The sequence below is a fragment of the Homarus americanus genome, unplaced genomic scaffold (genome assembly GCF_018991925.1).
Source record: "Homarus americanus isolate GMGI-L3 unplaced genomic scaffold, GMGI_Hamer_2.0 scaffold39155, whole genome shotgun sequence".
Taxonomy (NCBI): Eukaryota; Metazoa; Arthropoda; class Malacostraca; order Decapoda; family Nephropidae; genus Homarus; species Homarus americanus.
Window position 1 is genome coordinate 9,460,789 of NW_024737042.1, and position 17,914 is coordinate 9,478,702.

Below are 17,914 nucleotides of genomic sequence, written 5' to 3' on the forward strand. Positions count from 1 at the left end.
GGACATGCAAATCTCTGACAACAATACAGTAATACTATGCTCTATATTCAAGTATGACATGAACATAAATATTATAATCATACATACATCATCTCTTGGCACAAACATTGTATACTAGTATGTTCCTTGTACAATCTTGATGGAAGGGAATCATTCACAACATATAAAAAAAAATGTCATAAACCTTTTATGAAACTTTTATGTAAAATGACACATACACCGCTTTATTACTCATGTTATTGGTTAATAATGTAATTTTAAAAGATATTTATACCTATATTGTAATTTGGTTAATTGAGGATGGGGTTTCCTTTTCAATGGGTCTTGTCTTTGGTAAAATATATATAAAAGTACTGTAATGTAATGCTTACAAATAATAAATATAATAGGTTGAGTATCAAAATAAATTGACAGGAGGTAGATATAGTTAGCACAAAGGTGCAGGTAACTGTCGTTCATATTTATTAGATTATCATTGAAATTATCATTTACAGTAGTTGCTCTCCATTTTAACACATGTATTAATTTATACTTCAAAATTCAACATCATTGTTAAGTGCATAGCCCATTTAAAATAATCTTTCAATCTGGTGATTCATGGTTTGTGAGTTAATAGACCAGTTGGCTCTGGGAGTCCATCGAAGCACTACCATACTGTGGAAGAAGCAAGGAGAGTGTCCTCATTTCATTGTTGGTAATGCCTCTGGCCACATTTACACTACATCATCACCAATTAGTCATAGTTTGCAGCTTTCTTTCATTTACTACCATTTCTCATTCTTAAAGTATAATTTTAATTTATTCCTGATTTTCAAAACAAGCAAGTGATGACTGCTTCACTTATGGCACTCAAACCTTCATATGATAATGAGTAAAAGTAGGTCCCACATGCCTGACAATATAACACACTCTTATGGACATTGTGGATAAAGCACACTTATATTCCACACACCTGAGCCCAGTTACAAGCTTGGAGTAAACAAAGTACAGGAGTATAGCTTCAGTACACAAGGAGACAAAGTGGCCAGCACTGCTCTCTACCACCTTTCACTTTCCCAACAAGTATTTTGTCAAGTCTTACAGACAAGGAAGGCTTATGGTTGAAATGCTAGCAGAAAATTCTACTTGTGACCACCTTTCAAATTCCAGAGGGAGCAGTGCATTACATTCATTTACTGTATAATCTAAATTATTTTCCTTGATGAAAATTAATATGAAATACTGTAGTATACAGTACTTAAATAACACATACTGTACAGTACTATATATACTGTATAATGAGTAGAGTAGATGAAAGGTATACTTCTTTGCAAGCTATAGATTGCTGAACTTGTATATTAAGTGAGCCAGTGTGCAAATTAATTATAATATTTTTAAGTATCAAGTGTTAATTCTCAGGTGTAAAAGCTATACAAAGATTTGAGTGCTTAGAGAAACTACAAGTGCAGCCCTGATGTACAGTACTGTATGTATATGCAAATGTAAAAATACATAATTTATATTTTACCATTAGTGGTGTAATTTTCCTGTTAGTGTTAAATGTTGATACCAAACATACAATATGTAGCAGTTAATAATTACACTGGCCCCAAAAAGTTATGAAATTGATTCATGCAAGTTAAGTGATTGTCAAAAGTATTTTTATTTATTTTTTTTTTTTTACAACAATACAGGTCATAACTTATTTGGCAAAAAGCTATACTGTATTCACTCCCAAACTGAATATAAATATACAACTACTTCTAATTTACAAAATAATATAATATATTACATAAACTTTGTATGTACAGTATGTATAAATAGGTAATATTACTTCTGTTTTAAGAGTGTTTATCAAGTCCATGGAATGAATATATAAATATATATGTACACACAAACATACCTCTACATACCACCTCACCTCTCTACTATTTTTGTCACACTGCCAAACCCTAAATACAGTGAGTAAATTATTGTCCAAAAATTCAGATATCATTAGAGTACTGTAAATCAATTTAAATGAAGCATGGGGATATATATATATATATATATATATATATATATATATATATATATATATATATATATATATATATATATATATATATATATATATATATATACACACAGTAATACCTCGCTTTACGCGGTCAATTGAATCCACGGAGGCCCGCGTAAAGTGAACAACAGAACATATGGGATTAATCGAAATAGAGACTGGGCCGACCCCCAAACTCCACTTTTTCCCGACACAATACGTACGTTTTAGTAAAAATAACATCTTAACTTTATGATGGTATGCACACATAATATAGAAGAGAAATATCAATAAGAGAATAATATACTGTACCAGGTAAAAGAAAAATCAAGGTTTAAAACTTATGTAAGGTTAGGTTAGGTTTTAAAAAATCTAGGTTTAACACTTACGTAAGGTTAGGTTATGTTTTAAAAAATCAAAGTTTAACACTAACCTAAGGTTAGGTTATGTTAGGAAAAATCTAGGTTTAACACGTAAGGTAAGGTTAGGTTATGTTAGGAAAAATCAAAGTTTAACACTTACGTAAGGTTAGGTTATGTTAGGAAAAATCAAGGTTTAACACTAACCTAAGGTTAGGTTAGGTTATGTTAGGAAAAATCTAGGTTTAACACTTATGTAAGGTTAGGTTATGTTTTAAAAAATCAAGGTTTAACACCAACCTAAGGTTAGGTTGTGTTAGGAAAAATCTAGGTTTAACACTTACGTAAGGTTAGGAAAAATCAAGGTTAGGTTTAGCACTTACATTAGTAGAAGAGATGGGTCGGGGAATGGAGGCTGGTTCCGAGGCAAAGGACAGGCTACTGGCCCTCAGGTGAGTCACCATCACTGTCATCCACACTTATCAGGGCCTCCCTGACAAATCCCTCAAAGTCACCATCACTGTCTCTGTCACTATCACTGGCCTGGGCTGGCTGTGGTGGGTTGCGGGCGAAGAACTCGGTAATGCTTTGTTGCCGGCTAGTGTTGATGTTGTCGTGATACACCTTGATGTACGGCTCCATAATCTGCAACAGCTGGGTAGTGAAGACTTCATACCGGTTATCGTCAGGGTCGTCGGAAAGGAGGAGCTTCAGTTTCTCTACACACTCGATGGCACCCCTTACATTACCATGCGATAACTTGCGTTCTTCTCGGGATGATGCACCGCCTGTCTCTTCACTGGCGTCATCGTCTTCTAACATCTCGTCGGCAGTCACATCAGGATCCCTTATCACCTCCATAATGTCGTCGTTGGTGGTCTCGGAGAAGCCGTTAGCTGTAACACTCTGCGCAGCTTCTCTGGCAAGGTCCACTGCTACTGCAACAGTCTGAACCTCACCAGTCACAGATTGACTCTGCTTCCCACCTGGGATACCTTGCAACACATGTCTCCATGCGTGACGAACCGTTGCTACAGACAGCTGATCCCATGCCTCCACCAAGAAGTCCACAGCTTTCTTGACATTGAATTTCCTCCAAAAGTGTTTCACAAGAACTTCTTGCTCTGCCAACTGTTGTTCCTCATCCTCTTTGCTCTTGCTCTCGGTGTCACCCAGGTTACGCAACTCATCCTTGGTGTTGGTATAATCGTTCAAGAGCTTAAACTTCTTTGCAGAGAATGCAGCTTTCACATTGCAGATTAATTCTTGGTCCATGGGCTGGATTAATGACGTAGTGTTGGGAGGAAGGAAGACCTGGTGCGTTGTCAAGCAGCAACAAAATCTTGAATGGAACATTCTGTTGCTCACAGAATTTCTTCACATCAGGAACAAAACAGTCATCAAACCAGGAGAGGGACAGAGTAGAGAACATCCACGCCTTACGTGCGGTCAGCCAGTGGACATTTAGCTTGGTCATGTCCATGTTCTTTTAGGCATGTGGCTTGCGGGCTGTGTGGATCACCGATAACTTGAGTTTACAGGTACCGGAGGCATTGGTGGTAAAGAGGACGGTGATGCGCTCCTTGTGCAACTTCCGGCCCTGACACTTGCTGGCAGACTTGACAACGAAGGTCTTGGAAGGTAGCTTTTTCCAAAAGAGACCGGATTCGTCCATGTTGAACACCTGGTCGTCGGTGTACTGTCCTTCCTCCATAATCTCACGTAAGAACGGAGGAAAATCCCTAGCCGCAACACGGTCAGCACTCGCTTCTTCACCACCAATGTTAATGTTGGTGATCTTGTTCCTCTTCTTAATCCTCTGCAACCACCCAGAAGAAGCATTGAAGGGTTTGGGCTCTGCAATTCCCATCTTATGTAACACTGCTGCATACAGTTCATGTGTGTACTCCTGAACTGAGCGCGTGTCGACCGCCATGTTCCGTCTTGCCTGACGAATCAAGTAGCTCACAAGTAACTTCTCCGTCTTCAGAAGCACCTTGTTATGGCAATACTTGATCATAGAAACACCTGTAGACTTTGTGATGTTCATGTGTTCTTTTATCTTGGCTGCATCCTTCTTGATCGTCCGGAGTGTAGATTCGTTCACACCATGCTGGAGTGCCAAATCAACCTATCTTGTTCCTTTCTCCAACTCTTGCATGATCTTGTACTTCACCTCGTAGCTTAGGGCACGTCGTATCTTCTTTAGCTTAGGGCGGCTGGGTCCAGGTAATGCAAGGTTTTTCAGTGGTGGTGGTGGTCCGGTGGCAGCCATTCTTATGGAACAATGGTTATCGATATACACGGTGTAGCCGGGAGGGGTGTCACTGACTCGGGTAGGTCAACGGGCTTCATCGCTCCGGCGGCAGGGCACGTCATATTACATTAAACCAATCACAGCTAGCGGGGAGGGAGGTAAGGATGCTTGGCCCAATCACAGTCCGATACGTCATATGACGTCACCGATAACGCAACAAAGACATACACTGCGCAACCTAGTCGCGCCGCTTACCCAACATGGCGGGAGGTTTGAATCCAAAAATGGCGCGGCGCGAGATGACCACCAGCCGCTCTCCGCGTAAAAGAGTAGATGCACCGCGTAAAGTGAACATTCTGGTTCTGGCGGGGTACCGCGTAAATGTAGAAACGTGTAAAAAAAACGCGTAAAGCTGGGTAATAATGTGTGTGTGTGTGCGTATGTGTGTGTGTGTATATATATATATATATATATATATATATATATATATATATATATATATATATATATATATATATATATATATATATATATATATATATATATATATATATATATATATATATAGACAAGCTAAGGTGCTCCGTTGTTTCCCTTTTCCGTGTGATTTTATCAAGATTTATCTTCTCCACGTTTTCATTGTGGATCTATATATATATATATATATATATATATATATATATATATATATATATATATATATATATATATATATATATATATATATATATATATATATATATATATATATATATATATATATATATATATATATATATATATATATATATTGGAACAACAAAACCTTCAATAAAAACACTCTACGTCCTATAAACTGAGGCTCACCTTGCCTGAAACACCGAGTGCCAAAGGCAAATTGTTTACCATTTATTATTACAACACTTTACACTGAAACGCGGGTAGTTTCAACAAAAATATTGTATAATTCCATTCAAGCATTTATTCAAGTCAATTAGGAGGGAATATTATTATAATACAACAGTTTTTTAACTGAAAACCATTCGAAAAGCGATTACGGTAACATCTTTTGAACGAAAGAAAGTGAAAGTCATCGCTTTCGTCACGATTTTATCCCACTTTCCACTGTAATACGTACGTCACTTCAGCAAAAATATTATATTTCCGTGAATGTATTATATCAAGCATAGTATGAATAGAATATCACTAATATAACAGTATTTTAACCGAAAACTATTAAAAAACGAGTAACATATCTTGAACATCGGAAGGCTAGGTAAAGTCTTTTGTTTTCATGTAGTTTATCCTAATTTACATTGAAATACATTACGTTTCAGCAAAACTACTATTATTTCTGAGAATATGGAAATGTAATATTTTTGCTGAAATGACGTACGTATTACAGTGGAAAGTGGGATAAAATCGTGACGAAAGCAATGACTTTCTCTTTCTTTCGTTCAAAAGATGTTACCGTAATCGCTTTTCGAATGGTTTTCAGTTAAAAAAACTGTTGCATTACAATAATATTCTATCCTAATTCACTTATGATGCAACAGTGTTTTAACTGAAAACGATTCGAAAAACACGTGTACCTTCTAGCTGATACGGCAGAGCCCTGGTCGCGGAGGCTTTGTTTTTGCATCGGTCCTTCTTAAGCAGCCTTTAATTTAGCGTATGTTGAAATTGTGTTTACCGGTATATTCTTATTTTCCAGAAATATGACTAGTTTGTATATATACAATGTTACGGTACTTTTAATTTACAAGTATTCATTTTTAAAAATACAGAAGACACCAAACAAATACCAGTACAAGTACGGATATTTGCATGACTCTCCCGCCAAAAAAGACCAAGCAGCTGGTACTCTCTCCCTCAGCCCGACCAAAAATAGCCCAACAACATCTTTCTTGTTTATTCTCTTCCAATTTCTCACTTTAACTGGTATTTTTTACTTCATATTGCCTACATCAGATAAACTACAGTAATTGAGGTTAGACACTGTTATAAATTTGATTACCGGGTACTGGCAGGATGCCGTTAGAACCACCTGACCCTACCAACAGTGTTGCAAGTCAGACAGAGCATTTTTTTTTTTTACATTTTTGGTGTCTCCATTTGTTAAATTTTTTTTCTGTGGGGTTTGCACAATAGTAAACTGTTTTACCTACAGTATTGTAAAACGATTTGGGAAAAGACATACTCAGTAACTTAAAATTTTAAACGGAAAATCTTGAAACTGGCAACTGTGTGCTGACAATGATGACAAGGAAAATTATTTTGACATTTTTTCATGAAAATATTCAGAAATATGGTATCGTAGTATTTATTCAAGTAAATTAGGATAGAATATTATTGCAATACAACAGTTTTTTAACTGAAAACCATTCGAAAAGCAATCACGGTAAAATCTTTTGAACGAAAGAAAGCGAAAGTCATTGTTTTCGTCATGATTTTATCCCACTTTCCACTGTAATAGGTATGTCATTTCAGCAAAAATATTACATTTCCATATTTATTTCTGAGAATATATTCATTCAGTCACAGTTAAGGTAAAATATACTCGTGATGTAATATTTTAATGAAAATACCCAGTATCTAGAAATACGGTATCGTAGTTTTCTTTTGTTTCAAATTTAATTTAGCAAAGATTGATGTTTCAAATGTAATGAACAAAAATTTATGTATCTATAAATAAATTTAAAAAAATGAATATTTCATGTTTTACATCGTCCTGTGCTACCACACCATGGATTTGGCTACTTTGGACTTGCTATGATGACGCAAGAGATCTGCCCTGGCAACTGTACTGACACTCACAGCTGGTGGTGCGTCATTTCCATTGTTTACTGGTAAATATTTTTCAACCTAACGAAACTATTACCCGTTTAGAGGTCGACCCCCAATTTTTTGCCAAAAATTTTGGTCTTAAAGACACAAACTACATCAAGGTATATACGGTAAATAAGGACATGGGGGGGCCAGGGGTGTTTTGGGGGGGGCAGCAAAAATACACAGATTTTTAACATTCACGGGGATCTCTGTTACCTAACCCCCACGTATGTTAAGGGCCGACTGTATGTATGTATGTGTATATATATATATATATATATATATATATATATATATATATATATATATATATATATATATATATATATATATATATATATATATATATATATATATATATATATACATATATATATACTTCATTTTTAGTCCATATAACACGCAGACTTTGAACATATAATCAATGACCTCACCAGCCAGTCCTGTCTCCTCTGCTTCATCCAGTTAATGTAATCTCCATGTACAGTATAATTAAAAAATTATGGGGGCCCCGTGTGCATTCAGCTGACTACATTAAAAATAAGTGCACAGTAACACTGTATTCATTCTTCATTAATGATTACTTTTATTGTACAGTATAGTCTAGATTTATGCGGATTTCCTTTACGCGGTAGGTCATTTACGCGGCACCTGGCCAGATGCGGCAATTATTAGTTACGCGGTACATTCCATCATTTATGTGGGAAGCGGCGCGGGCAGGGTGCTATCTAGGTCGCCCAGTCAACAAAACATTACCGAGTTCTTCACCCGCCACCCACCACAGCCAGCCCAAGTCAGTGATAGTGAGGATATGGACTTTGAGGGGTTTGACAAGGAGGCCCTGCTAGCCTCTGTGGTGGATAGTGATACAGGTGAGGGCCAATAATCTGCCCTCTGCCTCGGAACCAACCCCCCCATCCCCGTGTGCCCAGCCATCTCTTCTACTAACGTAAGTGTTAAAAAACCTAATATTATTGATATTTCTCTTAAATATTAATTGTGTGTGCATACCATCACAAAATTAAGATGTTAATTTTACTACAACGTACGTATTGTGTCGGAAAAAGGGTAGTCTGGCGGTCGGCCCAGTCTCTATTTCAATTAATCCCATATGTTCTGTTATTTTGTTTACGTGTTTCGCGTTATACGCGGACCTCCATGGGTTTAATTGACCGCGTAAAACGAGACTATACTGTACTGTATTTCATTTTAGATTTTCTATGTATTATTTTTTGCATTCTCGACTTACGACCTGGATTTACAAAAGGGTTCCATTTTCCATTTCTGCAAAACCTTTCGTAAATAAATGTTTACTTCAGGCATCCCTCGATATACAATCTCCCGACTTACAATTCTTCAATTTAGCAATTTCAGATTTATAACACCCTTTCATCACAATAAGATTGGACTTTCTCAGTTGACAATGACATTATGCCAGAGCTACATGACTGGCTACCAATTCTGGAAGTGTAAGGAGTACTGCTGGGCCAACAGGTGCCTACAGATCCTTGACAATGCTCCTGCACATTTGGGGATGAATGGGCAGACAACACTGATGCGTTGTTTCTGCCGCCCACCAGAACCATGCTTGTCCAGCCCATGAACCAAGAAGTGATATCCACATATCCACAATTAAGGCCTACTGCCTGTACCGAATAATGGCACAATTGATCAGAAGACCAATGAGCCGAATAAGTCAATGATCAAGGAATTCTGGCACAATTACAATATCAAGAAGGAAATGGACAAACTCTCTGGGCTATGGAAGGAGGTTCAACAGTCAACCATGAATGGGGGTATGGAAAAACATTTGGCCACAGTGTGTGCACCATTTTCGTAGGCTTGAGTCAGTTGAAAAGATTCGCCTAGACCTTGTCCAGCTCTTCTTTAATGAAGTTGACCAAGAGGGCATTTTGAAACTCCTTGATAGCCATGCAGAGAAGTTCAGCAGTGAAGTGCTGATGCATCTGCAACAGGAGCATGCAGCTGAGGAGGACCAACCTGAAGGTGAAGATCCTAGAACTCGACATCCTCTTTAAGCTTTAATTTTAATTCGGCAACATATGACCTAAGCTATTGCGTTGCCAGGGATGTAATTACAACAATCATTCAATCAAGACATCCTCTGTAAGGCTCTTAACCCGATCAATGAAGGGGTAACACTGCTGTGTGAAAAAGGCCTAAGTGCAGGAAGAAGTTTTCACATGGTACAAAACAAAAAGCAAATGCCTTGCTGCTATCAAGAAATGTATGAATCAAAGAAGCAAAAGGCATGACAAAGTATGATTACCACCTTCTTCGGGGTACAAACCCCCAAAAGGTACAGCCGGTGTCCCCCAAGCTAGTTCCATTCTCATCAGGAGTCACAGTTCTTAAAACCAAAGTCACGCCATCTTCCACCGTATTCGGACCTGCCACTCCAACTACCGCAAGTCCATCAATTTCCAGCCACTCCTTAGTAGCTGAGTTAGTGATTATTCGGAACAAAAGCAGTCCTCCAGCCTCCAAATGTGCCTCTTACAACATAATTTAGGCAAGTATAATAACTTTAACTTTTTTAAAAATTTTCTTTACCCTTGAATTTATCAGTTTCATTTTAAATTTATGATGTGTGGGGAAGGTGCTTTCATAATTTAATTTCACAACTTGATCCTTACAAACCTTTTGCATGACTTGACCTATCTCACCTTTCTACTATTTTTATTGAACATCTATTTAACTGTAAAAAAAAATTTGAAATTTTGTTTTACTGTACCATTTTTATCATAAATTTATGATGTACTGTATTCGGCTGTAGTGTGGTCTTGAGGTGCTGCAATATTGTATTTTGTGCCTAATTGGGTGAAAACCCCCACTTTGACTGACTCTTGGAATGTTACCTCATTGACACTATGCCAAAATGTGTTTGGTATGCAAAAGTTCACTTAATGATCGAGTTTTCAGGAACGCAACCCGATAGTATATTGAGGGATGCCTGATTCTTCAAGCAAATTTACCCATAGACACCCATTAATATAGCTGAGATACACCGTACCCTCGTTAATTTTACTCCTTATAATTTGGATTTTGGCTAAGTTCGTATGTATTCCCGTTTTGTTTTTCAAAAATAAATTAAATGATTTGAATTCAGAATGAATCTGAAATAACCAAGCAGTTCCAAAAAGTTTATTATTATTATAGGAATATATTATGAAAAAGATTAAGATGAATGAATTATAGGAATAGAATATGAATTATATTAAGGTAGTGTGCAAAATTATGTTTGGTGTGTAGCCGGGGAGAGGTGGCGGAGGAGGAGGGAGGAGAGGACAATTCACCTTCCGTGCTTGCCAGCCCGCAGTCCCTTTATAACGACAATAGGCAATTTCATCATAATTCCCATATTATTTAGGTTAATTTGGTGCTGGGTTAATAAAACATTATAAAAAATTAATTAATCCCCCCCCCCCCCAGATCCCACACTCAATCCCAGATGAGTTATTGCGCTTAGTATACAGTATTCTCAGTCTCTTGTTTATAGTGGTAACAGTTGATCAGTCCCTCTGACCCGCTCTCCCTAACAATGTTGCCAGCACTCACCATCTCTCAAACACTGTTGTTATCACTACATAAAAGGATTGGTGCTTACCACAGGATCTATCTTGAGTACTTAGCAAATAATATTGTAAGAGTTTATTTATCAGAATTTAATATTATTGTAGTGTATAATGCATCTCCATATGCTCTGGCTTATTCATTGATCAGTTGTCTAAGTGCAAAAGTAGCCAAATCGAGCCATCATGTATCGATTAATTTTAAAATAGAAATTAGAAATTAAAATGTTATAGGACAAAGGTTTAGCAGTGCTGTTAATGTGTGTGCTGTGTAAGTGCCTTGTCACATCACCTCACCTCTAGATTCGTCAGCTCACCTCGCAGTGTTACATATATTTATTACTACTGTATAATTTACTTTATTATTACTGTATGTACATTTAGAAAATATTTATGTTTGCACAGTTATCATAAATAAATTATTTTGTTATAGCAAAGGCAAGGTGCAAAAACTGAACAGAAAACGAATGAATAATCAAACACAAAAATTCGGAAATTGTTGAATACTGTACATGTCAAAATATTCCAAACTTTATTAATTCGTATTTTTCGGTAATTCGAGTGACCCAGAGCCCCTTTTTTTTGTCAAATTAATGAGGAAATAGTGTACATTCCTCAGAAGAAAAAAAATCCCAAAACATCTTAAATTGTCACAAATTATGTTTTTTTCTGAAAATTTTTATTGTATAATAAACATAAAAGTGAAATACTATACATGCAGTAAAGCACTCTACAGCAATAATTTTATACCTGTACTTTACATACAAGAAGCCAAATGAGATTTAAAACAAAGTGAACAGTAAGAAATGGTAACCCAACATCTATAATAATATTACTGTACTCCTGTAATGTACTAATATAGCTCCTCCCCAACTTACGACCTACTCGATTTATGACCACCCGCACTTACGACCTGCCTCAGTCGTACCAAAATTTTGTCAAATTACGTATTTTCGAGTCCCAACGTCAGTGGTTGCTCTGTGTACTGACAAAATTTTCGTTTGTAATTCACTCTAAAATGGCTGGCAAGCTTAAAAGTGAGAGTTTCGTGGTGCTGAGAAGAAAAAGAGACGCCCATTTTAGATTTTCTATGTATTATTTTCGCATTTTCGACTTACGACCTGGTCGTTGGTCCCTAACCCCATAGTAAGTCGGGGACTGACTGTATTTGGAAATCTTCAGCAAGTGTTTCTTGCTATTAGGTCGAAAACAAAGTATGGATGTACCAATTGAATTAGATTGATAGATTCTATGTCATTATTCTGTTATGAATGCTGGGACAATTTACGAAAAAATTCAGGTTTTCCTTGTTTTGGTAAATGGAAAATATGGATTAGGTATATAGAAAGAATTACGGTACATTATGGTGTTGATTTACTTAAATGTTAATGGTAAGAGGCAATCTTGATGATTGAATAAGGAAGCATGGTTCTGTATTTGCAAACTTTGCATGACCATATTAGTACAATACAGTACAGAATAATTACAGTACTGGATAGTACTACTCATTTTTGTGAGTTGGTATACAGTATAGTAATATGAGATCTTTGCAATTAGCAAGCAAATTTTAAGCAGGGCATAACATAGTAATGTGTATAAATACAAGGTTCCTCAGGTAGTGACTTAACTGGTTAATTAAGGGAATAATATTAAAATAAATGAGCCACAATAGTAGTTTGATAAGAATAGTCATGTTTGATTAACACCAGTCTTTGGTATTGCTTCTATAAGTGAAATACCTGTATGCACATAAATTAATGTAATACACAATATGTCAATTCACCTTAATTAATTTCATGATTAATATTGAATCATGATGACAAAATTTGGTAGGTTAATTTTGTACATATATGTACAGTAGTTTTGTTATTTCTGCTAAAGGGCATTTCTTGATATCTGAATTAGTAGAGCTAGGTCATGCATCTCATATGAGATAAAGACATATTTTTCTAATACAGTCATGGAATACCTGTATACTGTAATTTACTGTCAGCTAACCACAACAAAATGTTGGGATTAATAGCAAGATGATTCTTTAAACAGAAGAAGCCAATTTTGCTCACATATACCGTTCTGAACAAAAAACTTGGTTCTGAAACTTGTTCCTTAAAACAGTGCATTAGTTGGTATATTTACAGGTAAGTACTTAATAAAATAGAAGTGTGTCTGTGTGTGTATACAGTACCTTGCCCTCGTTTTGCCTGGGGTTGCATTAAAAAAAATAGATAGTGAGTGAATTTTTAATTCAATGGGAAAAGAGGGGTTGCATTCCAGACCCATCTTTGACCCAACCTCAACATCCATTAGGACCCCATGTCTGCAATAGAGAGAAAATTTGTACAAAACAAGCTAACAAGCTTCATTACTGTACTGTATATCATTCCACCAGTTCTTATAAAAATGTGAACTGTAGGTCAAACAGCATGTGTGAATATAACAAAGTCCTGTTTCTGTCGCTGTATTTAATTTGTACAGTGAACCCTTGAAGATCCGGACTAAAAGAGGAGACCACCTGTCCGTAAAGCCGATTGTCAGAATCTTCCGGCGAATGTACTCAATGAAAAAAAAAAAAAAAATACGGTACTGTACTGTATTTTACTTCATATATTAGCATGGAGTACAGTCAACCCTCACTTTACATGGTCCCACATTCCGCGTTTACGGGGTGCCCTGCCAGAACCCAGGATGCTCACATTCCGCGGTGGGTGTACCCCTTTACACGGGTGAAGTTTAATTTTTTTATTTAGCTCATAAAATTCATACAAATTATCCGGCCAGAATATAATTTACATTGCTGGAATTCTTACAATTTGATGATCATTTTGAATATAAACATCATAGATTTTGCATTAGTCATACAAATTTTAGATATATTGTTTACTCTGAGTAAATATGTTATCTTTTGTGCAAAATATATGACATTTATATTCAAAATATTCCTGGTCTTACAAGGAATCCAGCAATGTCAATTATATTATCCTAACTTTAGTCTGATTTATTATTTATTACTAAAAAGGTAAACAGTCTGGTATTCCCACACATTTATCTAGTAGGGACGGTTGGTGGGGGGTGGGGAGGGAGGGACCGGCGACCGACCATCTGTTACCGTGTGAAGAATATTTTTTTTTTTATTAACTGAAGATTTTTATTTTAGCTCATAAAATTCATACAAATTACCCGGCCAGAATATAATTTACATTGCTGGAATTCTTACAATTTGATGATCATTTTGAATATAAACATCATATATTTTGCATTAGACATAAAATTTTTAGATATAATGTTTACTCTGAGTAAATATGTTATCTTTTGTGCAAAATATATGACATTTATATTCAAAATATTCCTGGTCTTACAAGGAATCCAGCAATGTCAATTATATTATCCTAACTTTAGTTTGAGGTATTATTTATTACTGTACCTGGTTTTCCCCCCAAAATTTCTCAGAGGGAAGAGCCAGCGAGTGTAGTGTGAGAAGAGGGGGAGGGAGTTGAGTCCATTATTTGAATGGACATTAGCTTGGCGACTGTATTTCTCTATTTCTCTTAAGTATTAATTGTGTGCATGTACCATCATAAAATTAAGATGTTATTTTTACTAGAACATAGATATTGTGTTGGAAAAAGTGGAGTTTGGGGGTCAGCTGGTCTCTATTTCATTTAATCCCATATGTTATGTTATTCACTTTACTCGTTTCTCACTTTCCGCGGTACCCTGTGGGTTACATTAACCGCGTAAAGTGAGGGTTGACTGTATTTAGGAAAGAACTTTTTGTGTGTTTTTCTCCTGTAGCCATAGTTTTCTTAAAGTAATATATACAGTACATTACAGGTTGACAACCCTTTATCTGAAATTCCAAAAACCGAAATTTTTTTTTTTTTTTTAAACAGGGATTAGCCCACCTGGGCATAGATGACTGACCCACATCGGGGCTGGGGGGGGGGGGATGTAATAGTAATAATAATTATAAAAATAATAATTACTCAGTAAATAAAATATTTAATAAAAATACACCAAAATAAAATAATGATAACATTAATAATAATAATAAAATTAATAAAAATAACAATAATACAAGAGTACTGTAATAATAAAATAATAATAATAAAGAAATACAAGAATGAAAAAAAGATCAAAAGTGAGAAACACAACCTAGACATATGAATTATTATTATTATAATTCCTCCCCCTCCCCTCCCCAGGCCTTGATGTGGGTCAGTGATCTATGCCCGGATGGGTTAATACAAAAAAAAAAAAAAATCATTCTGAAAACTGAAAAATTACGAAATCCGAAATTCCTCTGGCCCCAAGGATTTCGGATAAGGGATTGTCAACCTGTACCAGGAAATGTGAGGAACAAACAAAAATATCAATAAATATGTTACAAAAAAAAAATACTGTATTGCCAAATCAATAAATAAAAGCCAAATGAAAGTTTAACACTTCCTGCTTCACCATAGTAACAAAGACCAGCTGGGACACCGATTCCCTAGCAACACTCCCCACCCCTACACTCTCCTCCCATTATGTGTTTTTCCTTAGAACAATGTATTTCTTTGAATTTTTTCACAATATTTATGTGGGATATGTGCATGTAACTGATTAACAATAAATGAAAAAAGTTACATACAGTGGGGTATGCTATAACGAACGGATCCTACTACGAATATTCCTATAACGAACGGTTTTACCTATAAAATTGAGAATGCTATAACGAACGAAACTCCTACAACGAACATTATTTATTTATTTTTTTTTACTAATTTATTGTTTTTTTATTACAAGTATTAATGAATTCTTTATTTCAGGGGTTTAGATGCATATTTATGCACTTTTTTACAATTTTATATTATATTTTTCAGTGTTAAGTGGTTGTATTTGGGGGCCTGGTACGGATTAATCCTATAACGAACAAGGTTCTAGAACCAATTAGATTCGTTATAGCATACACCACTGTATATCTACCCGAAAATACAAGTTGAAAAACAACCATATCACCTCACAGCTTGGCCCAGTAGCCTGGTGGTTACAGTGATGAGTCTAACCTGGTTACAGTGTCAAGATTAATCACTATTATATCGGTAAACAATAATAATAAAAGTAAATCCCGTGAAATATGGCAGGGAGGTAGGAGAGTTACAAGAGCAGACGGCACTAACTACTGGTCACTCACTCGCTCCAGTTGCCAGGCGTATGATTGACATACGTATGGGAGAAACATATCTTGTAGTCTAATTTGAAAATGGTGAAGGGCACAGTGATAAACAAATTATATAAATCATGCAGTTACTTACAATAAAATAATAAGAGACATTGTGTCCTTACTAGAGTGAATAAAATAATATTCCTACAAACAACAATCGAGGGCCTTAGAATCACAAGGCCACAAGTGCTGTTTTTTAAAAAGTGAGAAACAAGCCCTTACAGTTTTTCGTTTGTTACTCCACAACTAATAAAGATATCGAGGTGGAGCTTGTTTTATTTTGAAGATTGTTATTGTAAAAAACTTTGTGTATGAGTATCATGCATCGCGGCCCATGCGCATTGCACACACCCGTCCAAAGTACGTGCATGGTTAGTGCAAAGACTAAGGAACAACAAAGTGAGGTAGCTAGCAGAGTGTGAGAGAAGCTTGATGATTCACACATAATCTCCCAGATGCGCGCTCATTGGCTGAAGCAGGTCTGCTCGCTGCGTCATTGGCTCAGCTGGGAGGTGTGGCGGGTGACTTGCACCCGTCAGTGGCTGCTATTTGAGTTAAAGGGACACCGTGCAGTGGGGCGAGTCTTGTGGCCTTGTGTGACGAACGTGCGCTGAACACAGTCCTTTTTGGTACACAAACCAAGGTATTTCAATGCTATTTTCGACCATGTGAGAGTAACACAGCCACAAATCCAAGCTCAACAGAACAGAACTCAACTTAGAGAATACGTTGGTACCAATAACTCCATAGGTATTTGCGGCCTTGTGATTCTGAGGCCCTCAATTGACAACTCTGTTTAGGTTTCCCGCCTCGGGTACCTGTGTCTTGCACGCTGACATCTTAGTTACACAGGCATAAGATGAACTTTGCTCTGTTTTGGGAATGCTTCTTTGCCCCCGGAACCCCCAAATTTTGTCCGAATCTTCCAAAATCCGGATTTATTGGGTTCGAATCTTCGAAGGTTCACTGTACTATACGTATATTAACAGAAAAGGAGATAATTTGGGGGGAAGAGTAAAGGAAAGAAATAAGGGGCTCAGTAAAAGGCAGCAACTGGGCCAGAGACTTTCTCTTAGGTTGTTTAATACAGTATTACAGCACAAGTTGGATACTGTATCTTTTTCAGCTTCTTGGCCAGGGTCACCTATTTGGGGTTACAGTACTTGCAGGGCAGTTGGTTGTTAGTACCCTGTACCTTTATACAGAGCATACCTGGGAATAGAACTGGAAACACATACTCCGATGAGTGGGGGAACATTTAACAGTGCCCAAGCAGTAGCACAACCTGTGCAACATTTAATCACACACTCAATATACTGTACAGTGAAACCTTGGTATTTAAAAATTAACTATAAAATTGTGAATCAATATGAAAAGAACCCATGTAGAGGGAGGACAAGGTTTATTTTTTTAATGGGGGATAGCCCACCCGGGCACAAGTCACCAACCCACATCGGGGCAAGAAAAAACAAAATAAATTAGGGGGAAAAATGAGTACTGTATGTTAATCTATACCACAAAGATGCCGGAAGACCAGGCAAAGCATTCCACAGTTTGACTGTGTGTGGAAAGAAGGAGCTACTACAACAGGTTATTCTAGTGTGCCTGACATCCACACACAAACAGTGGGTACCACAGGCAAGACGAGTGTTACGAGCCCACAACTTTGCCAGCGGT